General features: G+C 44.3%; 1 protein-coding gene and 1 long non-coding RNA gene across 5 annotated transcripts in view; one reads left to right on the top strand and one right to left on the bottom strand.

Annotated features, from left to right (window-relative positions):
• SPTB (spectrin beta, erythrocytic) overlaps positions 1-24,804 on the top strand; it is a 137,615-nt gene that overhangs the window by 12,600 nt on the left and 100,211 nt on the right. The gene's annotated exons all lie outside the window — the stretch shown is intronic.
• On the bottom strand, positions 22-12,691 carry LOC144330297 (uncharacterized). Its single transcript, XR_013396336.1, has 2 exons — positions 12,554-12,691; positions 22-3,356 (listed from the first exon to the last, which is right to left on the bottom strand). It is a non-coding gene; the product is annotated as an uncharacterized LOC144330297 (long non-coding RNA).

Below are 24,804 nucleotides of genomic sequence, written 5' to 3'. Positions count from 1 at the left end.
ACAGTCGCATGATCATGGCTCACTACAGCCTCCACCTTCCAGCTTCAAGCGATTCTCCTGCCTCAGCCTCCCGAGTAGCTGGGATTACAGGCGCCCATCTCCATGCCTGGGTAATTTTTGTATTTTTAGTAGAGACGGGGTTTCGCCATGTTGGCCAGGCTGGTCTTGAATGCCTGACCTCAGGTGATGTGCCTGTCTCAGTCTCCCAAAGTGGTGGGATTACAGACGTAAGCCTCCACACCCAGCATAGCCATGAACTCTTACACATATATGCCTTAAGACCCCCATCAGCTGTAACCCCTTTTTGAAGCTCTCCTGAAACTTCTTTCCCTCTTCTGTGACCCCAGAAGACACACATTCCTTCCACCTTTGCTGTCCACACTGTAGCCTGGCTGGTCATGCACAGGCCTGACTCACCTCTAGATTATGAATTCCTTGAGGAAGAGATGGTGTCTGATGTCCTTGGGGACACTCGTGCCCAACTCAGGGCCTGGCTTATGTTCAGTGCTCAAGAAACAAGTTGAATTGGGTGATAGGGGGAGGTTTCAAGAATATTAGGCATTGTAAATAATCCAGAAATTAATGACCTATAAAAGATTATGAAGAGGGGCTAATGGAAGACACTATGGATGGGTTGGAGGTGAGGAGGGAAGAGGATTGCTTTAGACCTGAGTGGAGGCTGTCTTCCACCTCTATATTCTCCACAGTTTCCCATTTATCAGAGGAACAAATAATGGCTCATTTTAACTTACATCATCAGATATGTCTATTGCTAGAAAAACTTAGTTATTCATCCAGAATACAGTCACTCCCACCTCATTTTTCAGTGAATGTTTGAAGCTGACCCTCAGAATGCAGCTATGAAAGGCTCTTTGACTGTGCATTTCAGATCCATGGACACAAGATTTGTTTCATAACAATAAAGAGTTAAGAAAAACACTTAAGAAAAAAAAAGACTGAAAATTCCTGTATAGAGGTTTTATTTTTCTGGGTTAATCTGTTTACTTGTTTGTCCTTAAGGCATGTCAAAGTAGGAACTACCTTGTAATATATTACAGTATTTATTGGTTGGTTTGTTCTGCCCTCATTTCTGCCTTACCCGGACAAAAAGTGAACCTCACCAATGGCTGGACTCACCCGAATTCTGCTTGCTCAGGCCTCTGAGCATGTTTTGTTTCTTTCAACAAAACTCTCTGTCATGGATGCACTCCCACTGCAATCCAGCTGCTCTCTTTTCCTGCCTCGTCCTGCACCCAGTGACTGATAGGAGCTGGTATTTAACTTCCAGAGGCGGTGAGTGGAGCTACGAGGCCTCTAAGTATGTGGTGGGGTCTGAGATGAGCTGATAAGCGGAAGGCCCTCAAAGGCCTTGGCAAGATGTACCTGGGATAAAGAACGGCAGGGGACAAAGTTAGGCCTTGTGAGGGGGACCTGAGGGCAGTGAGGCAGAGGAAGGGACTCAGCCAAGACAACTGAAGAACCCATTGAGCTCTGACGGGTATCCTGAGGCCAACGATAAGCAGACAACAGTCAGCAAACTCAATGGAGAGCTGACAGTGAGGGTGGGATAAACAACTAGCAGCTTCTAGAAGCTCTGGAATGTCATGAATGCCAGTGATCATCACCCCATCTCAAGGATTACTAGGCACCATAGTGAAGGTCACCAGTAGGCTGACTACTAGTTAGTGGCCTCACTGCATACTCTTCAAGTGAACAGTCTTATTCATTTCATAGATGTTTTACTTTGTGGTGTTTTAGCCATGCCATGGTCTCTGTTTTTCTCATTTAAAATCCAGCCTGCTGCTCGTAGAGTCAGTAGAGCAGGCTCTGCCTTTCTCTGCAAGGTGGGTGTGTGCATTCTGTAACCGCTTTCTGGAACTATTGGGAAATCTTGATGCCCAAATGTTCAACCTAAAGTTGACGCAGGAGGGTTCTTCACTGTGTGAAGTGATGGGAGGAATGAAGGTGTTTGCAGGTACAGGGAGTGAAGTAAGATGGTAGAATCAAAGCAACTGCTCTGGGAGAGGAAGCCAGTACCCTCTGCAAAGCAGAGACCTATACCTGTGAGGGCAAACTGGGTCATTTGTGTTTCAAAGCTGTGTGAAATCTCTTTGCCCAGGAGACTGAAAGAGTACTCCATGGATCCAGGCTAGCCAGGCCTTTCTTACCATGGTTGCTGGTGAGTCCAGTGGGTGTATGGTAGAGCTGGTACTCAGTACGGCGTCCTCAATGTAGTAACTCCATTGGCAGCCTCGGTTTAGCTACTCTCACTGCATCTGACCCAGAAAACGCTCAGAAAATGACTGCAGTGAAACGCGTCTTCAAGGTGAAGCTTTGAGTCCAGGTGGGGGAGGGATGCGGAGTTGATCCCAAGGGTTCAATACTTCTAAATGTGCTGGGAGTGAGCTTTGTTTATGCTCTGACCCAGAGGAAGTCACTTTACATCTCACCCTGCTTCTACTAGCGTAGAGTGCCTTCTGCTTGTTTTGCATAAGCTGTGTGCCTCCTCTGCAGAAGAGGCACAGAATGAATTGGGAGCTATAAAACTCCTGGCAGTCATAATTCTTTGTGAACAGCAGAGTCTGGTGAGCAGTGTATTTGGTTGGCAAGTGATCATTACAGTCTATACTTGGTTTCTCTGTCTGTAAGACGGTGGGAATGCTTTCTCACTGAAATGTGAAGGGGGTCAAAATGAAATTGTGTATACATTGTCCTTTTTCTAAGACCCGATGCTTAAAGCATCAAGACTCATCAAAGAGAGATGTTCTATGGATAAAATCTACTCCAAGCATCTTGCAGACATTATCTAATTGAAATTGTCCCTGAAGAGCATCTTGTTCAGCTCCCTTATTTTACTAATAAAGGAGATTTGGAGGGGAGCGATTGGCATGAGCTTGCATAGTTCGTGCAGGACTCTTGAGTGAAACCCAGGTCTCCTGATCTGTGGCCTAGACCTTTTTCCCTGCCTGTATCTCTCCTTCCCTCTCCTTCTTCATCTTCTACAACTTTTTAAAAACCAGTTTTTAGAAATTATAACATGAACATGTTATTTTTACCCAGGGTAAAAATAATTCAAACAGTACCAAAGAGTATAAATAGCACTCCTAGACTCGTTACTGCAGAAGAGGCACAGGTAACAACTATTAACAATTTCTTGTCTATCCCCTAGAGATTTTCCAGGCACATATAGATATACACACATAGATACAGATATGTGTTTGTGTAGGTATATATATGTGTATATTGTGGTCTTTTATTTTTTCATACAACATTGTAACTTGTCCTTTTGACTTAATGATGAAACTCCTTGGATATCTTTCCATATTAGGACATAGAGGTTGACCTCTTTCATTTTTCTGTTTTTGAGATGGGGTCTTGCTGTGTTGCCCAGGCTGAAGCACAATGATGCAATCATAGCTCACTATATCCCTGAACTCCTGGGCTCAAGTGATTTTTCTGCCTCAGCCTCTTATGTAGCTAGGACTACAGGCATGCACCACCATACCTGGCCGTTTTTTTTTTTTTTTAAGGAGATGAAGTCTCACTGTGTTGCCCAGGCTGGTCTTGAACTCCTGGGCTCAAGTGATCCTCCTGCCTTGGCCTCCCAAAGTGTTGGGATTACAGGCATGAGCCACTATGCCTGGCCTGACCTCTTTCATTCTTATCAGCTGTGTAATATCTTATGCTCCTTCTATTTCTTCATGATGAGTTTCAGAATTATAAGCAGCACCGTGGAATTTGAGTCCTGAATTCATGATGCCAAAATAAGAATCTCTATTTTACATGAGACTCCGGTAAGGGGAATGACTTCTGACAAGGTCACATGGCCTAGATAATTGAGAAATCTGAGACTCTACTTCTATTTGCTGATGCTATGTACTTATGGGCCCCAGTCATATGCCAGCTGCCATGCTAGGGCTTCGAATACCTTCACCCGTTTAATTCTCAAAATAGTCCATTCAGTGTGATGTTGTAATTGCCATTTCACTGATGAGGAGGCTGAGGCTAGTCAAGCTAAGTTTGCTTTGGTTCACACAATCAATTAAGTGTCTGACTTCAGATTTGTACCCAGATCCACTTGACCCAAAAGGCAATGCTATTCTCACTGTCTGAAATCTAGGACACTAGGGAGAATGGTTATGGTGAATTGAACCAAGCATTTTTTAATGGCTTTCAAGTTTGGCTAGTTGAGACCTAGAATCTACTATGTGCATAGCAATGACATGGAGGACCAAGTAGCAGTGGAGCAGAGACAGAAATGATGCAGGGAGGTGGGGACAAGAAGTGGCCGCTCCTCAGGACATGTTATTGTCTGTTATATGCTAGGCTGTGTGGAAAACACAGAGGTCATTTGTTAAGGCACAGTTCTTGCTCTTGAGAGGTTTGTAGCATGACACAAAGTGGACCCAGGTAGGTGCCATTGTGGGGCTGGCTGCAGAATGATCCAGGGTCTACACAAGCTCGTTCAACCCATGGCCTGTGGGCTGCATGTGGCCCAGGACGACTTTGAATGTGGCCCAACATAAATTCATAAACTTTTAAAAAACATTATGAGAATCTTTTGAAATTTTTTTTTTTTTTTTTTTTTTTTTTTAGCTCATCAGCTATCATTAGTGTTAGTGTATTTTATGTGTAGCCCAAGAAAATTATTCCAGTCCAGCCCAGGAAAGCCAAAAGATTGGACACCCCCTGGTCTACAGGAAGCCAAGACTGGTTTGGACTGGGGACCCAGATCTTAGGGCACCATCAAAACTTTTTAACAGGGGAGTGACATACAACCAGCTATGTTTTAGGACACCCTGCAGAAATATAACAAATGACTCAAGAGTGTCTAAACCAGGGCAGTAGGAAGGGAAGGGAGGCAGTGAATTCAAGAGCTTCTGAGAAGTCAGAGTATCTGTACTTTCTGTGTGAGGTAGGATCCAGTTCAGTATTTTCAGGCCCTACCACATAAAGGATCAAAGATATTAAAATTTGCCAATATCCCATATTAAATATCATGGGGTGTGGGGTTTGTTGTTGTTGTTGTTGATTTTAGTTTTTTGTTTGTTTGTTTATTTGTTTTGTGACAGAGTCTCTGTTGCCCAGGCTGGAGTGCAGTCCGTGATCATAGCTCACTGCAGCCTTGAACTTCTAGAGTCAAGGTATCCTCCTGCCTCAGACTCCCAAGTAAAGGCATGCTAGCATGCCCCACTAATTTTTTTTTTTTTTTTTTTTTTTGAGATGAAGTTTTGCTCTTGTTGCCCAGGCTGGAGTGCAATGGCATGATCTTGGCTCACTGCAACCTCTGCCTCCTGGGTTCAGGCAATTCTCCTGCCTCAGCCTCTCCAGTAGCTGGGATTACAGGCGCCCACCACCACGCCCGGCTAATTTTTCATATTTTTAGTACAGACGGGGTTTCACCATGTTGGCCAGGCTAACCTTGAACTCCTGACCTCAGGTTATCTGCCCATCTCGGCCTCCCAAAGTGCTGGGATTATAGGCGTGAGGCACCGCGCCTGGCCCACCCCACTAATTTTTAAATGTTTTTACAGAGATGGGGTCTCACTATGTTACCCAGGCTAATAAAACAGTTTTGTTCTCGGAAATATTTGAAAGGATTTTAGAATTATTCTTAATTTTGATTATATGGTCTTAATTTTGTACTTATAAGATAGTTTTTTTTTTTTTTCAAGTCTTAAAGCATTTTTGCAGGTTCTTGAAAATCTTGTAGGTGTGTGGTGCCCACTGGCACTTAAGGGGAGGGAGAGAGCCACTGAGTGTGGCTGGAGTTTTCTAGCTCAGGTATCTGGGAGGTTGCTGTTGCTAATTTACTGAGATTAAATTCTTAAAAGAAAGAGGCACCCTGGGAGTAGGGAGGAGGTACAAAGGAAGAATTCAATGTTAACTGTGTTAAGTGGGAAGCAGCTGCAGCGTGTTCTGTGGAGCTGCTGTAGCAAGTTGAGTCCAGGAGGGGCTGGGCTGGGGGTGTCGATTTGATAGCTCTCAGCACAGAAAAGGGAGAGGATCACATGAGAGAAAACAGAGGCCTTAACTTTGGGTAATGCCTACATTGAAGGGGTGAGTGGAGGAAGAGAATCTAGTAAATGTGATTGCAATATCACAGCACACTGAGGATGAAGAGCCAGGAGAATCCAAGGCCTTGGAAATCCAGCTTTGAGAAAATGATGGTTGATTGTTTCTAACACCGAAGAGGGATCACATCAGAAAGGAGTGTACGAAGGCTGTTAGCCTTGGAAGAGGCTCAAGTGACCCTCTAGAAAGCAATTTTCGTGGAAGGATGAAACTTGATGATCAGGAACTACAGAGGGAAGCCATGGTGAGGAGGAGAAGGCAGTGAATGCAGATTGCTTTTCGGAGAAGTTGATAGAAAGAGGATGGTTTGAGAGAGAGGTCAAGGGAAATTTTGTGCATTGAATAACATGATTTTTAGGCCAAGAGGGTGGGGATCCCTTGGAAAGAAAGTGGGGATACTGAGGCAGCTAGGGATGGAGACAGAGTTGATAGATGCTGGAAGTCTCTGGGAGGCTGGAAAGCATCAAGTGGATGGGGGAACCGGTCAGTGCACCCACGCATGTGCCCTGCCATAGATGCCTGGTATCATTTTGAGAACACTTGCCAAGTCCTGTCACATACAAAGAACCATGATAGGTGGCCCTGTGGCATTCCTCACTTATATGAGGTTTGATTGTATACTCTCAAGGGCAGGGACACTTTTTTTTTTCTCTTTTATTTCTTCAAAAAAAAAAAAAAAGAAAGAAAAAAAACGGGATACATGTGCAGAACGTGCAGGTTTGTTACATAGGTATATGTGTGCCATAGTGGTTTGCTGCACCTATTGACCTATTGACCTGTCCTCTAAGTTCCCTCCCCTCACCCCCAACCCCCCAACAGGTCCTGGTGTGTGTTGTTCCCCTCTCTGTGTCCATGTGTTCTCATTGTTCAACTCCTACTTATGAGTGAGAACATGCGATGTTTGGTTTTTTGTTCCTGTGTTAGTTTGCTGAGGATGATGGCTTCCAGCTTCATTCATGTTCCTGCAAAGGACATGCTCTCATTCCTTTTTATAGCTGCATAGTATTCCATGGTGTATATGTACCACATTTTCATGGGCATTTGGGTTGGTTCCATGTCTTTGCTATTGTAAATAGTGCTGCAATAAACATACTTGTGCATGTGTCTTTATAGAAGAATGATTTATATTCCTACAGGTACACACCCAGTAATGGGATTGCTGGGTCAAATGGTATTTCTGGTTCTAGATCCTTGAGGAATCACCACACTGTCTTCCACAATAGTTGAACTAATTTACATTCCCACCAACATCGTAAAAGCATTCCTATTTCTTCAGGGCAGGGACTTTTTGTTCAATGCTTGTTATTTGTGGATAGAGCAGGGCCTGGCACAGAGGACGTGTTTGTTGACAGACTGATGGACTTATTGCACCTGTCCTACAACATCCTGAGGCAGGCTCGATCCTTTTTTTCTTTTCTAGTGTCCTACTGTGGGATATATGACATATGGATGAGAATATAAGTCATATACATGTAAGTTTTGAAGCATAGTTACAAAAAAAAAGCACAGTCCTGGCTTCCACGCTTATGTGCCTACCTGGGTGCTCCTCCCCTTTTCTCAGAGCCCTGCCCTCTCAGGTCTTGTTTCTCTTGGAAATGTGGACAACTGAGTTTTTATTGGGACTCTTCCTGTGCCTCTCAGTGCCCCATTCTGGGGCACCAGAATGTTCTGTAGAAGCAGGGAAAGAATATATGACAATCCTTTAGGGGAAACAAAGGGGCTCATTCAATGAGTGGGTGAAAGATGAGACTCCCAGTTGATGGTGATAAGAGGATTTTGTTTCCTGAAAGTTCTCTGGGTGTGAATACACTTTCTTTGCTTGGTTCATGTCACTGGGGGATTTCCTTCTTGCCCAGTGAACAGGACAACTCTTTACTAAGAAGTCCAGCTCCTGCCATCCCAAACTATTTTTGGGAAGGTCAGAAGCTCAAGGGTCAGGCCATATTTGCTGCAATTCTCTTAGATTCTAGGGGGGGAAAGTATTTTATTCAGTTGGAAGCATCTGACTTCAAGTTTTAGGCAATTTTACCTTTTCTTATTGAGATGAGGTGGGAGATTTAACTTTTCATTCACAGTCTTTTCAGAAAGACAATTTTTTTTTCTGATCACAAATATAATGCAAAGTTTTACTAATGTAAAATATTACAGAAATACAGACCATAGAAAATGAAAGTTCTTCATCATCCACTTTTCTTAGCCCTTAGATAATCATTGACCATAATTTGATGCATATTCCTCCATATTCTTTTATACATATACTAATAAGATATTATATATACATATATATATATATAGAGAGAGTTTCCCTCTGTCGCCTGAGCTCAAGTGATCCACCCACCTCAGCCTCCCAAATAACTAGGACCACAGGCATGCACTACCACACCTGGCTAATTTTTATATTTTTTGTAGAGACAGGGTTTCTTATGTTGTCCAGACTAGTCTCAAACTCCCGAGCTCAAGTAATCTGCCTGCCTCAGCCTCCTAAAGTGCTGGGATTACAGGCATGAGCCACCACGGCTCGTCAATTGCTATTTATTTTTACAGAAAATGTTTTATAGTTTACATACTATTTAGCAGCTTACCTTGTTTAACTTAGCAGTATATAAAGATCATCTTTCCGCATATGCATACCTGTAGACTTACCTCATTCAAAATTGTCACTATATTTCATGATATGGAAGAACCACACTTTATTTAACCAATTTTATTTTATTTATTTATTCTTTCTTCTGAGACAGAGTCTTGCTCTGTCGCCCAGGCTGGAGTGTAGTGGTGTGATCTTGGCTCACTGCAACCTCCACCTCCTGGTGATTCAAGCGATTCTCATGCCTCAGCCTCCGGAGTAGCTGGGACTATAGCCACGTGCCACCAAGTCTGGCTAATTTTTTTGTGTAGAGACAGAGTTTCGCTATGTTGACCGGGCCGGTCTTGAACTCCTGACCTTAAGTGCTCCACCCGCCTCAACCTCCCAAAGTGCTGGGATTACAGGTGTGAGTCATTGCACCCGGCCTATTTAACCAATTTTAAAATGATGCCTGATTAGGTTGTTTCTGTTTTTTTATTTGGCTTTTGCTCTAACCAGTAATACAGACTATTTCCAAACTGCTAGAGGTGGCTAGTCTGTTTAAGCTAGCGGGGCTGGTAAAATGAGGCCATCTTTACTGGGGAAATGGAAGGCTGAGCCCCAAGACTCCCCTGATGCTCTCCTGACATTCTCCCCTAACAGGCAGACAGACCTTTCCTGTAGCTCAGGACATCACCTGCCCCTTCTCCCAGGCAGGGTCCAGGCACCAGCCTTTTATTGGGATGCATACTTAGACCAAATGCCACTGTCATTTGTTTGATGTTTCCCCCTTCTTCATTCCTTTCCTGTCTTCTTTTCCTTCCTTCCTTCCTTCCCTCCCTGCTTTCTCTTACTCACTTGGTGTCCAGTTGCAGCTTCCGCTGTCTCTCTCCTCTCTTATTCCAGTCACCTGTGGGTGTCCAGGCTCTGCTAGCTTCCCTTCCCCAAAGCAGGGCCTCCTACTGCTCCTGACTGTGATCTCATTTCATACCGGCTCGAATTTCCAGTTTCTCTAGATGGTGCCTTTCTTAGTATCTGCTGCCGTCTCCTATCACCTCTGCAAAATGTATTAAATCTACTGCTTTCACAAGTACTTGCCATACCCTTTAAAGGATTTAAATAAGAATCAAGCTTAACACGGCTGCCGCAGTAGCCTCTTTACTCCATGTTACCTAGCTCTTACCTGCACCCTCTGTTTACTGTACCATGAGTAGTAAATTTCCGTTCCTCGCGAGGTGACTTCATTTGTAGTAGAAACTCCTGCCGTGTGGTGTGGCAGAGAGTACATGCTTTGGCTACAGTCTGACCTGGCTTCAAATCCAGGTTCTAACACTCACTGTCTGTGTGGCCACAGCAGGTAATTTAATCTTTCTGATCTTCATTTTCCTCCTCAGTAAAATAGGGAAGAATAAATAATACCCACCTTGGAGACAGGTATTGCACCTTGTGCTATGCTGTGGATGAAAATATGTGTCAGATGCCTGGCACATGACAGGTGAACAAAAATGCTAGCTACTGTTGTCCTTATAGCTCACTTTCTCTTTTGCACATTTGTTGATTTTTAGTAGATCTCATTATGTGCTATAAGGGATCAAAAAATTGATGTATCCAAAGTCTTATTAGAAATGGATCCCATAATGATGTACAATTTTGAACATAAATATCTTTGCCAGCAGTTCCCATATTTCTAGCAATAGTAAATAGAGTAATTAATAAAACAACAATTTAGAACAAGAACTTAGATATTTTCTTGAAGGCCATTATGCTAGAAATAATTTATATTTTTCAGAGAATAGCTGTTCCCATTCCCTCCAAATGATTTCCAGAAGCAGGATTTTTTTTTTTTTTTTTTTTTTTGAGACAGTGTCTTGCTCTGTTGTCCAGGCTGGAGTGCAGTGGCGTGATTATGGCTCACTGCAGCACTGCAGCCTCAACTTCATGGGCTCAAGTGATCCTCCCACTTCAGCCAAGTAACTGGGACTATAGATGCATACCACCACGCATGGGTAATTTTTAAATTTTTTATAAAGATAGGGTCTCACCATATTGTCCAGGCTGGTCTCAAACTCTTGGGCTCAAGTGATATTCCCGCCTCGGCCTCCCAAAGTGTCGGGATTATAAGCATGAGCCACTGTGTCCGGCCTGGGATTGTTTTTTCTCTCCTAGATCCAGCAGTTGTGTTGGACGATGCTCTTTGTGGTTTCATTATTGCCACAAATATGCACCAAAGGTTTTCTAAGCCAAGACTTGAGGTGTTCATTTGAGGGTTTGCTATAGATTAATATGGCAATGGTTCTCTGGTACCCTCACTATCAAATTTGTGTATTGCGGTCGCATGCTGCATTTTGGGGTTTCATACGCAACATTCTGGGGTTACTTGGTTTGGAGTCGAGTCTTTCTTTACTGGTTTCTGGTGCTAATCCCTCAAAGGGTTTCTCAGGACCATATGAACAAATGATAAGGAAATTAAAGCATTGACTCAAATTTTCCTTGATTCTCAGAGGAAAATTAAGAACTTGTTCCCTTCCCACAGAGGCAGTGAACTTGTCCAAGGTCTCAAGCATGTCGGCAGCAGCTGCCACTTGTTTTTTCTCTGGAGCCATCCTTCCTTGTGGCTATAACAGCAGCTCTCCCACGCTTGGGGCTTAGTTGCCCTCCTCTGAGACCAACCAGGAAACAAATTCTTGAGGACTCCACCCTTCTCCCTTGAGGGTTTCTGAGCTCCGTAAACCTTGGGAACCTTTTATTGCCCTAGGGAAGGTACGTTCTGCCTGGGAGGCGTTAATGAACGCAAAGGCATCTGATCTGCAAAGTTTGCCCTGGCTCATCCATTTGGGGGCAAGTTGGGTAGTATCATCTCTTCCTTTTCAAATGGAAGAGGGCTTGGTAAGGAAGAGAAATGACTTGCCCAGAGCGTCCCAAAGTTACTAGCAGGACTGAATTTTCCCTTCCAAACCTTTAAACTCTTGCTTCCTTGATGAACTTGGCTAAGCATCTTAGGGGCATGATGCTGATGGCTCAGGGGCAGGTCAGCTGTGCTGAGAACGTGGATAGTCTCATGGAAGAAAAGGAACTTGGCAGTGGGCTCCTCTCTCCCTACAGCCGGATCCTCCCTCTCAGGTGGCAGCTATGAAGAGTCCTGGTGAGGGAGGTTTGGGATGAACCTTTAGCATGGACGTTGGGAAGCTCCTTTCTCAGGAAGTGAGCTGCCTTGTAAAACTGAAGTGAGATTCCTGGAGAGACAGCCTTCTGGGCCTTACTGTGCTTTGTCTGCCTAAACCAGCAGGAGCTACAGGACCCAGCATTAGCCCATTGCTTTCTTTTCTGAAACCTCCATTTTTTCTTCACCTCTTTTCCTCCCATTTCTTCCCTCCCCTGAACCAGGCAAGGAGGCTTGGGGCCAGCTGGGCTGTGTGTGTCCTTGCCATCTGCCAGGCCTCACTCCTCGGCCCGGAGCCTGGGCTTCAGCCAGTGCTTCCGCAGCTCTGCCCTGCAGCCCAGCCCTGCGATCTTCTCAGTGGCACTGAGCAGGTGTCCTACCAGGGTGCCTGGTGCCATGATGCCAGCCTCCTGCTCCAGCCCTACAGGAAGGGGTGGAGGCTTGAGAGAGGCTCCTCTAAGGCAATCTGGTGGAGAAGGGGCAGACCTCGTGCCTGGAGCGCCTCCCCTGCTGGTGTTCTCAGGCACTCTGGCCCCAGCCCTCCAGTTTCTTTCTCTGCTGTATATTTATTTTTCATGAATTTTGTGGTTCCAATAGCAACAAGAGGAATTGAGTGGAAAATCCAAATCCGGAAGCCACTTACAAAGAAGATCCACATTTCTCTTAGACAATTATGTTGTGTTTTTCAGGAGGCCAAGGTGGAAGGTTTGCTTGAGCCTAGGAGTTCGAGACCAGCCTAGTCAACGTAGCAAGACCCTGTCTTATGAAAAGATTAATAATAATAATAATAATAATAAATTATGCTGTGTTAGAACACAAGGGATGATGAATATTTGGTGTCTTGTGATGTAAATATTTTGTCTAATACAATTTCTCTTTTTTCATTTCCCCAAGCCATAAAGAATAACTTCTTAGAGTATCATTTTCCTATTTCATAAAGAATGGTGTTTAGAGTGCGTTCTCCTTTGGGAATGGGTCAGGATCTCTAGGCTGGTCCACCCTGTGGTGAGAGGAATAGTTCTTGCTAGACATTTTGTCTTCATATGGACACCTTGTTGACTGTCTTTCCTTCCCTTTCCTTCTGTTTTTGCTTTTCTTAGCTTTGCTGCTTTATTGTTTTGTCTATCACCCCTCACTGGTTGGGAGGCCCTTTGCCTGGTAACTGGCGCATTGGGCACCCTTCTCTTCCAGAGAGCCAAGTGGTTCCAGGTGTCTCTGCTGTCATTTGACCACAGAGTGGTTGTGAAAGGCACTTGCTTTCTGGCGAGTTGCCGTAAATTAAGGGCAAGGGCCCCAAGGATGATCTCACTGAGGCGCCACTTCCTGAAAGGGGTGATCATGGAGCCTGGCCCATCAGAGGGGCATCAGCAGCCCTTCCCAGCCAGCCTGTCTGTGCACAGAGAACTCATCTGTAGGAGAGTTTCTGGGGTGAGGTAGCACTACTACTTTGTTCACCAGGAAATAATATACCAAGTTTTTCAGTTTTCCCTTCAATGAAGGGCAAGGCCTTGGAGGCCTTGGCCTGCCAGCATCCTGGAGGATGGGATGGGGTGTAATCCGAGGAGCTTTCCCCTCACCCATGTAGTTTTCTGGGCCCGGCTTGGCCCAGCAAATGGAAATCCTACACGACTAGCTGAGGCAGAACTAATATAGGGAGTCCAGAGTTGGACCATCTAGTAGAGAGAGAGCTATCTCCAATCAAGAGTCTGGAAAGCTGGCTGGGTACAGTGGCTCACGCCTGTAATCCCAGCACTTTGGGAGGCCAAGGCAGGCGGATCACGAGGTCAGGAGACAGAGACCATCCTGGCTAACACGGTGAAATCCCGTCACTACTAAAAATACAAAAATTTAGCCGGGCATGGTGGTGGGCGCCTGTAGTCCCAGCTACTCAGGAGGCTGAGGCAGGAGAATGGCGTGAACCCGGGAGGCAGAGGTTGCAGTGAGCTGAGATCACGCCACTGCACTCTAGCCTGGGCATCAGAGTGAGACTCCGTCTACCAAAAAAAAAAGTGTCTGGAAAACTATTGACTGTTTTTGCCCAGTAATAAGTTTTTTTTTTTTTTTTTTTTTTTTCCTGTAGTTGTTGTTGTTTTTAGGCAGAGTCTCGCTCTGTCACCCAGAGTGGAGTGCAGTGGCGTGATCTTGGCTCACTGCAATCTCTGGCTCCCGAGTTCAAGTGATTCTCCTACCTCTGCCTCCTAAGTAGCTGGGATTACAGTCGCCCGCCACTACACCCAGCTAATTTTTGTATTTTTAGTAGAGACAGGGTTTCGCCATGTTGGTTAGGCTGTTCTTGAACTCCTGACCTCAGGTGGTCCACCCGCCTCGGCCTCCCAAAGTACTGGGATTACAGGCGTGAGCCACCACAGCCAGAAAGTGATAAGTATTTTTTAAAAATTTTTAATAAATGTCTCTTGAGTCATACCAGAGATAAGTGTTAAATTTTACTAAGCTCCTGATATGTGTGAGATCCTAGGCCAGTAGACACAAGAAATGTTCCCAAACACTTCAGGGCTTGTCACAGAACATCTGAATCTTCAATCCTTCCCTCTCTCTTGCTATTTCACTCTTGCCTATAGACAAGTTCAGGTCTTTCCCATTGACTACAACTGTCCCTCGGCCCTGCAGGCCTGTCTGCTCACCCTCAAAGCCCCATACCCTCTCCCATCAAACATTTTGAAGGAATGGGCTACACTCATTGTTGTACTCTGATTTATTCCACTCTCTGCTGCCATGGGTTCTTGTCCCCATGCTCTACTGAAACTGTTCTCCCTGTGGTCACCAGCTGTGAATCACTAAGGCTCTCTGGGATATGGGTCAGCGTTGTTTGCTCCTTGCTTCTGGAAATTTCCTTCCCCGAGGCTTCCTGATATGGTTATCGCCTAACTTGCTTTGTTCTTTGATGGCTTCCTGGGCATATCCTGAGGAAGGGGTTCTCCAGGGTTCACCCTCAGCTCCCATTCTGGGCAGCCTAAACCCTCTTTGTGGACAATCTTGGCCACTTTTGGTGTTCCTGCTACCACCTATTTACTGCTAATGACTGTAAATTTCTCTGGTCTCTGGCCATTCATTTCCACAGGTTCAGTACTTGGGTACCCAGCCTCAGGTTAAGCATTTCCACCCAGACATCCCATGGGATGTCCAGGACTCCTAGTGCTGGCATTGCACATGCTCTTTCCCCATTCTTTGCCTGTCTCTTATTTGTCCCATAGGTATTCATTTAAAGGCTACTTCCTCAGGGAAGCCTCCCCACATCCCCTAGGCTAATGGAAACCTCCCTGTTAATGCTTGCCTGGTACCTATACATCTCCTCGGCAGCACTCGGCAATGTGTAAATTATAATTATTTGTAATAATTCACTGGCTATTTGTCTTCCTTGCTGGACCGAAAGCACACGAGAGCAGAAAGCCTATCTATTTTGCTTCACTATTGCATTCCCACACCCAACATTACGGCTAGCACAGGGTAAGGGCTTGCTATGAAATTTTGACCCATTGAACTCATCCTTTATCCCCCCTAAACTTCCTCCTTGTCTGGTAATCAGTACCTTGGTTGATGGGACCATCATCCACTTGAGAAATCATTCTTGGCTCTTCCCTTTCTCTCACTTGCTATTTCCACTCACCTACCAGTATCCTACATAGGTTTGTAACCTGATTGCTCCTCACCATCTTGTCTACGAAAGTCCTGAGTCTTGCCCACACCATCTCTTGTCTCAATTACTGCAGCGATATCCTAATCATTTCCCTGCCTGTAATTTTGTCCCTTTCCCTTTGAATCCATCCCTCCATACACCTGCCAAAGGGATCTTTCTAGAAGGCAAGCTTAGCTACACTGTTCCATTTAGCACCCTTCACTGACTCCCCACTGCTTAGGTTCCCCTTGTCTGGCCCCCAGCCTTATCTCTCACCCCTCTCTGAGCCCGTAGCCGTTTCCTGGGATCTCCAGGCTGTTTCTTCCATCCTTCCATGCCTCCGCATATGCCTTCCTCTTACTTGCCTGTCATGCCTGCCTCCACTTCTCCATCGCCCCCAAGTGTGCCTGGATAACTCCTGTTCCTCCTAAAGCCTCAACTCTGATCCCCACTCATCCTCTACCCTTGTAGAAGGCCATCTGTGTGTCTACTCTGCTCCCACAAAACCCCAGGTACTTCCCTTTCCTCATTGTCGCCTAGCCTGCTTTTACAACTTTTCAAATACTCAACTGCAAGCTACTGGAGGCTTTTTTATATTTTGATTTTAAGTTCTGAGGTACATATGCAGGATGTGTAGATTTGTTACCTAGGTAAACGTGTAAAAGTGTGCACCACTTACAAGTGCTAACACGTAGTGTTTGGTTTTCTATTCCTGCGTTAGTTTGCTGAGGATAATGGCTTCCAGCTCCATCTATGTCACTACAAAGGACATGATCTCATTCCTTTTTATGGCTGCATAGTATTCCATGGTGTATATGTACCACATTTTCTTTATCCAGCAGGTTTATATCATCTTTGTAACCCTCATGCCTAGCAAAGGGCCTGGCACACAGCGTGCCTTTTAAGGGAAAGAGTGAATGAGCCCAAATAATGGGATTGAGGGACAAACTCATACTGCTGCTGCTGCTGCTACTACTACTACTACTACTGCTGCTACTGCTACTGATATTAACTCTTTCTAGGTGCTAGGCATTGTTCTGGGTATTTTCCGTATATGAAGTCTTTAATTTCACAACAACTCCATAAAGTAGATAATGTTAGTATCCTTGTTTTATAGGTGAAGAAACCAAGGCACAGAGAGGCTATTTTGTCCAAGATTACACAGCCAGTAAGTGGTAGAGCTGGAATTTGAACCCAGGAATTCTGCTCAGAGCCCTGCCTCTTAATCCGTGGACTGTGTTTCCACTAGCAGAAATAACATACTTGAACATTTTAAAACTATGCATCTGTTTTTTTGTTTTTTTGTTTTTTGTCTTTGTGTTGCTCACTGGGTCTGTAGTGTTCTCTGTCCTTGGAAAGTAAAAAGAATCTAAAAGTGGCTAACAGGGCAAGCAGTGGGTCTCTCTGGACATTTCTGTATAATCTGGGCTGTTACCTGGGAAGTTGTGTCAGGTTCATAAAGAATGTGACATGTAGGTAGACAGAAAGAAGACCTAGATTGGGGCCAGCTTAGTCTTTCTATTTCTCTAATGTCTCAAAGACCACATGCAATGATCTGGTCCTTCAGTTGTCACCGTGTTGAATGAGAATGGGAACACATCAAACTCTGGCTGTCACTGGTGCTTCAGAAGAACAGAGTTTGACAGAATGAAAAGGAAGGGGAAGAGAGAGCAGGAAGAATTGTGGAATCATTGGGAATGGAGATCATGAAGAAAGGAAGGCTGGAGTCACCATAAATCACATCACTTACTGCACCATTTTCACAATGACAAGTAACCCAAATCAGGGGAAGAAAATAGGAAGTATTGGCATTCTACTTATTTCGCTTCTCCCAAGAATTGAACTCTTCATTGCTTGGGGGACAGGGAGGTAGGGGACTCGTGCCTTAGCCCAGGCCACGATGACGGCACAAGTCTGGGCTCTGAAAGAAGCCAGGGTTTGTGAAGGGGACCTGGTGAGGGGCTGGAAACTTGAGGATGTTGGCCAATATGTCTATATGGATGTAATGGGAGGAAAGGAACTATTAGAAAACGTGGGCTTTTTGAAAAATCAAGTCTGAGGTTGAATCAACTACAGTGGTTCTGAAATCCTTCTGGAAAGTCCCGTGGTGGGATTCTAAAGGAGCCATCCACAGGTGTGTGTGGACAGGCTCTGGGGAGGCCCTTATCCTACCACTCCTTTGGAGGCCACTCATTCACCTACCTGCCATCCCCTGTCCTGTGTCCCAGTGGTGATGCACTGAGTAAGGCATCTGATGCTCAGTAGGCATTTGAACAGTCAGTCCTTCTTCTTGTCCTCTTCACAGGTAAAAAGCAGGAGTCAGAAAACTCTTTCTATAAAGGGCTGGGCAGTGTCTATTTTAACCTTTGTGGCTGCGTATGATAGACTCTGTCACATATTCTAGTTTGTTTTACAGTCCTTAAAAATGTGGATTGTAGCCATGAAAAACATATTGGGGGCTATCCTTTGACCCCTCCTGGTCTAAAGTAATAATCCTGCAGCTTCAGGCTCTGCCATAGATGGAATGAGTGATCCAAAGGCCCCAGGATATGTTGAACTTTGTCTTTGAAGAGTACAGCTCATGTGGCATAAGATGGGTTAATACTCTAGACCAGGAGTCTGCAGATGAGAGCACTCAGGTACTTCTTGCTATAGTTAAGGTGAGTAGAGTGTTAGGAGCCACATAGCCTCTCTTACAGCCTCCTGATTACAGTGACAACAAAGGTGACTTTTGGTGGATTAAAACAAAAATGTCCTTACTTTACTCTGAGGGTGACTTCATACTAGGAATGGCCCTCATCTCAGTGAGTGAGATGGGAATCCTTGACCTTGGAGTTGGTGAAATGAGGAAGATTCTATTCAGGAGGTGGAAATATAAAATTCTGCTCTAAAAGAGGAGATGAGCAAATATTGTTTTGTCTGAGTTGAGTTAGGATGAAGTGTCCAAGGTTTAGTAAAATGGGGCCAGAATATCCAATTATATTGTTGCCATTGTCCCTATGTTTTTTCGAAGGGACTAGGTTAATTTAAACATTGCAGTGACACACTTGCTACCTATAAAGTAGTTTTTTAGACATAGTGTTGCGAACTAATAGAGTAACAGGCTAAACCACCTCTCGCCTAGTCCCCCACTCAGGCGGTGGGGAAACTGGCTTGTGCCGTTTCCTTTTTCATGTCATTTTCAGGTCCATGGTTCCTTGTTTGAAGCCAGTTGAGGATATGTGTTTTCAAATTCAGAACGTTTTAGATTTGGAAACATTATACAGGGTTTGGGCCAGCATCCCATAATCAAACATGTTATTATTTTTGCAGCAAAACTTATGAATATTTACACAAAGGAGGATAAATAAAGGCTGTAAGTTAACCTACTTAACCTATTCAGGGCATATTTTACTGCCAAATTAATTATTTAAAAAACCTTCTTTCAGAGCTTTTGGAAAGAATTGTTGCAAATAAGGGATTATGATCCATATGATTTCTCTGAACTTAGACTGGAAGCTCTGTGAGTGTAGGGGATGTATCCTCCTCAATGCTTAGCATAGGACATGCACATAGTAGGTGTTCATTAAAAGTCAATTGATTTTTATTAATATAAACATGATTACATAGGTCAAGAGTATTATGTACCTATTAAACAACTAGCCTTTATTTATCTTTCCATTTTTCTAGTTTCAAAATGTATTTTTGAAAATGTTGGAATTCCCCTATGAGCTATAATTAAACCAAAAGCTACCTTGATGGAGCATAAATTGGAAAGTAGTAAATAAGGTAAAAGCTATTGGGCTTTCTGTGTGTTAGTGGGTGAATTAGTGATAAATTAGTTAACTTGTGGAGCTATCTTGCAGTTTTGTAATTCAGCAATGTAATATGCACAATAATTAACTTATCAACAATATTGATGAAAATTGAATATCAAAGAAGGTTTGTTGTTCCCCAGTACCAACTACTTGTTTCAACCATGAGCTGAAAATGACTAAGTGATGTAATAGCAATATTGAAAATGGTACCATCAGCAAGAGAGAAACGATGGGGTCATCCTCTCAGAACATCTGGCCAGCTCTCTACACAGGTCCGAGTCTCATTTGGGAGCTCCTATTAGAGACAAATGAGGATAATTTGGAGTGGGTGTTAATGAGAACAAAGAAAATTAATGTGATTTTAAAAAATGGTCTCCACAATAAAGAGCAAAAGAGATTTGGATCATGACACTAGAAAGGAAAAAGAGTGGGAGTGTCCTCTCTAAGTGTATGCCTCTAACCAGATTTCTACCTTTGTGGAAGGTAAAATGGGAGAACCATCTTGTGGTGTTGTCTCCTAAAAAGTAGATTTAAATGGCAGGGAAGGAATGAAAGCGAAACATAAAACTTATAAATGTGAAGATGGTGAGTCGCTAGAAGAGATAATCAAAGAGGGCCATGGACTCCCCTATTCTTAAGAGACACTGAAAAGCAGCTTTGTATGATTGATCAGTATAAATATGAGGATACAGATGAGAGGGATGAAGGAATTCACAGGTGAAGGATGCATGCGATCACCTGGCCACGGATGGTGGAGGAAGCGGAGGTGTGGAGTGCCTCCCTTTGTCTCACTCCAGAGGGGATTTGTGGTGGGGGGGCGCATGGAACATCGAGGAAATAAGGCATGCTTCCCGAGAGCTGGTCTGTGCTGGCTGACACGACAGCAAAGGGTGGCATGCTGTGTTAGGCATGAACTCTGCAATGAGTTTCAAGTGGTTTATTTAGAATCTGGCTGGAAAAGGAAGGGAATATAACAGGTCAGCATTTCCCACCAGCTGGCTGGTGTCTCATGGTAGTCAGTGCTCTCCTCTCAGACTTTCTGGAGTCCTGCTTGCTGTTCTGGCTTAGGAGTGTGGTGGTTGCTCCCAGGCCCTGGATTTCTTCTTCTGAGTTGACTTTCTGATACAAAGCCAATGTGGCTTGAAAGGAGCTAGCACCAACCTGGGAAGGTACCTGAAGGATAGATAAATAGGCTTTTCCCTACTCATCTACCCCCTCCTCCAATTCCCACTGGACACAGGTTGGAAAATTCTCCCCTAGATGCCCACATCAGGGTCCTCTTAGCCTGAGACATGATATGACACTTGGAAGAGGGCTGCCTGATTTGTTCTGCCCATTCTTTTTCATGTGGATGGAGCGTGTGTTTTCACATGGCCAGGATTTTGGCCTTTGATGTGTTTTAGGAAAAACCACAGCCAAGCTGGGCTCTCTTCGCTGGCCTTTGGGGTCACTGTTTCCTAGTGAAATTCTGTTTTAATTTTTTGAGGCTTTGAGGATTAGGTCCTGGACCAAGAACTGACTGGGCTTGAGGCTTCTAAGTCGGTGAACAACTGAGGAAATCACATCCCGAGGTGGAGCTACACATAGACAAGGGGCTTTTATGACTGTTGAGAAACATGAGGATGGAGGCACTATGGGTGGGTGACTGGCTCCTGATAGCTTAGTGGGCTGGCTGTGGACCACTCTCAAGCTTGATGCCATGTTACTGGTGTACTAGTACCTTCCCTTCCCGCATGAACCACTCCTCTGCTCTAAGGCCATGAAAGGAGCTCCGGAAGGAGCTGTGTTCTCTCTCACCTTAACAGCTAAACTGTAGAGCAGATTGGAATCTGATAGTTCAGTTGATTTCTTCTACTGTTAGCATCCAAAAATGTGAAGGATCAGTGGGACAAAGGCCCTTTCCAACATATATTTAGACCCAATTTAAACAAGCCATGAATGTATATGGTCCAGACAGTACCTGAATATACTCAGTTTTATCATCTCCCAGTGACAGTAACTCATTGTCTTACTGTAATGAAATCATGAGTTCCTTGAAGGTGGGAGCCACTGTCTTTCTTTGCCCACAGTATGCTGCCATGAGTCCTGCAGGTGCTCAATAAATATTAATTGAATTAATCAGCTGCCACAACACAGGTGCATACATTTATCTGCCTCGTGCTGTCATCCAGGTACAAATACTGACGACCTATGCATTCTGCTGCCCTTTCAGGCGCCTAGGTGTTCTCTCTCTGTATCTGTGCAGGCTTTCTGCAGCTCTGTGCTGTCTTGGTCTCTTTAGCTGAGCACATTCTGCAAAGTATGAGGCCCTGTTAGCCTTGTACATGCAGCCTATATAATATATAACCCAGCTTTGGGGTATTTACAATCCCCCCTGCTCCTCCTACCCCCGCAGCCTTATCTCTCACCCCTCTCTGAGCCCGTAGCCGTTTCCTGGGATCTCCAGGCTGTTTCTTCCATCCTTCCATGCCTCCACATATGCCTTCCTCTTACTTGCCTGTCGTGCCTGCCTCCACTTCTCCATCGCCCCCAAGTGTGCCTAGATAACTCCTGTTCCTCCTAAAGCCTCAGCTCTGATCCCCACTCATCCTCTACGCTTGCAGAAGGCCATCTGTGTGTCTACTCTGCTCCCACAAAACCCCAGGTACTTCCCTTTCCTCGTTCCTGCCTAACCTGTTTTTACAACTTTTCAAATACTCAACTGCAAGCTACTGGAGGCTTTTTTATATTTTGATTTTAAGTTCCGAGGTACATATGCAGGATGTGTAGGTTTGTTACCTAGGTAAACGTGTAAAAGTGTGCACCACTTACAAGTGCTAACACGCGGTGTTTGGTTTTCTATTCCTGCATTAGTTTTCAGAGGGTTTAAGGTAAATGAGTCCACTCTACTTCTGGGGCAGGGTTTTTAATTACCGTGTAGTCTTTGTTCTGTTGTTGAGATCAGGCTTCTCTGTGTAGGGAGAAGGGAATTCCAGTCATCCTGTTGCATTATAATCAAGTTACTTACCACAGGTCAGGAGTAGCAGTTCTCTGCTTTCATCCTGATCACAGTGGTGATACAGGAATGTAGCATCTAGTGTTTCACTGGGTGCATTAGGCTGCGGTTGCAACAGTGCTTCAGACTGGTGGTTTTCAATCTTTTAAGGACCATGAAGTCATTACAAATTTCATCTGAACTCCATAGTCTACCTACTTTATGCATAAAATGTAGAGTGGGTTTTTTCTGGAAAATCAATTTTGGCCTGAAATGCCTCACCATGAAATGTATTTAATAAATAACACACACAGAGCTTAAAAATTAAAATGATAAAATTGTAAAAGAGTTGAAAATAATTTGGCTCAACAATGAAGAGAATAGACGAGCCCATGGCAGAACTCATTTCACAAAGTTGGAGAAACATACAGGGAAACTTCTGATTCCCTAAAACATGATAATTTCTTATTGTCAAAGGCTGGTACAGCTTGGCAGCTTTGTAAGTTGGGTGATCCTGCTGTCTCCTGATTCTGGTGTCACAACATTTTGCTTTTCATCTCTAGAGTCCTGTAGTTTGGTGAAACTTTAAGTTTGAGAGTTCAACGCAGTGCTCAGAAGATATTTGTTGGATGAATTCATCACTCATACTCCAGTTTGGTTCTCTTTTTGTAATTGATGAGGATGAGGAGAGTGGTAGGTATTTTCGTCAAAGGGCTAAGACTATAACTTGTAAATAGGTACTTAGTTTCCAAAGACACACAGCCACTTGTGCCACACAGCCAGTGCCTGTTCTGTATTCATGAGCTTTACATCTGTGTTTATGATGTTTGTACCAATGGGCATACACAGAACTACCAATCTTTTGGCGGGCTAAGCGGCTACTTCTGTTCAAAGGAAAAAACTTGCTAAGTGGCTATTTTCTGATAAGGATGTCCACATGTAATGGGTGTAGCAAACTGTGTAGGGCACAAAAGAGATAATGACAGGGAGCAGGCTAGTTCTGCCATGCCCAGATAGTGAGGATAGGAGGAGCTGATTCTGTATAGCCAGTCTAGCCTGGTTTGGTTATGGATTACTTTGGATCTTTCATTTCTCAGTGCTTTGCTTGTTTTCCATGTCCATCTCTGTCTTTAACAGGGGAGTATTGTATGCAGTGAGAGCAAGAGCTCAAAGACTTGGGATTCTGGGTCTTATTTCTGGTCAGGTTAATGACGTGAAATGCTCAGAGGTTTTAGGAAGATCATCTTCTTCTCCATCTCCAAAGTTGCATGCTGCGGTCACAAAGGGAATGGGAGGCAGACATCTTTCCAGACACTGAGATCAGGTCGAATCTCTGGAATGTGATTTGGATGTATTTTGGAAGTGTTGGGCTATTTTTAGTAGAAACGGGATAGGGAGTTGGGGAGAAGAGTAAATCTGACTTACAGAGAGTAGATGTTCATGGGAAGTCATAGCCTCTTCTTCATGTTACTTTTCAATTAAAGCCCTGCTAAATGTTAACGTGAATTGCTGGACTGTTATTAACAAAGCTGAAATTTATCATTAGAGACAATTCATCCTCAAGTTCTGCTGTCAGACCAGCATCAGGCTTCTCACAGTTGTGTGCCTTTGGGCAAGTAGCTTAAGTTCTGTGAGCTTCGGTTTCTTCATTTATAACATGGAGAAGTGGAAATCACTCACAGGAGAGCACCGATGATGAAAGGCGGTGTGTATGTCAGGCACTTAGCATGGTGCTAGGTACTCACTAATCATGGTTGTTTCATTGTTGTTGGGGGTGATGGTATTCTACAAATGTCTATTGTTGGAGATGTAAATTCCTATTTTGTGTTGGGACCTGGTCTCTTCACACACAGGTGGATAATTCACAACCGAGGACATGCATTTGCTGGCAGTCAAGGGTAACTATAATAATAAAGACAGGCTGGGCTTTCTAGCTCTCTCTTTTTTTTTTTTCTCCATGACTCCTGCTAAGCACTCTTGGAGATCATGGCCATCACATTCTTCGTGAAGATTCTCCACCCAGACTGGATGTACCATTTTGAGGACGGGTAGGTCCACTCTTGTTGGATCTCAACTGCAACCTTTTTTGTTGGGATTTGCTAAAGATCTGGTATATGTCACTTTTATAATTAAAAACAATTTAATAAAACACATTAGGGTGGCTGAAAGGAAATATCCCAAATTAACTATGGTCCTATCTGAACATAGGCTAATGCACAGCTCTGTGCTGGGATGGGAGGCTAGTGGTGGTGATGGTGCTTAGACAGTCCAGTCAGGAGAATGGGTAAATTCTGCATTGAGCACAGAATGGTTCAGGGCAAGGCGCATGGGCTAATGCTCAGAGCAGGTGGTGACTATTGCTGTGCTCCAAGCCTGGCAAGGGGTGTTGCCAAGGTGAGCAGGCAGCATTCTGTCTGTGCACACCCACTCTTCTCTCCCAGTCCTGCTCCTCAGGTTGGCTTGACAGCTGATGGCCTTTATCCAAAGAAGGCAGCTGCTGGAGGAAGCCTAAAGCCTGTCCTAACTCTTGACAAAATGTCACACTCATGCCTTTTTTTCCTAGCACCAGAGACTAAGGGTTGTGATGGAAACAAGGGAGCT

The sequence above is a fragment of the Macaca mulatta genome, chromosome 7 (assembly GCF_049350105.2).
Source record: "Macaca mulatta isolate MMU2019108-1 chromosome 7, T2T-MMU8v2.0, whole genome shotgun sequence".
Lineage (NCBI taxonomy): Eukaryota > Metazoa > Chordata > Mammalia > Primates > Cercopithecidae > Macaca > Macaca mulatta.
This window is presented reverse-complemented; position numbering and strand designations above follow the sequence as displayed.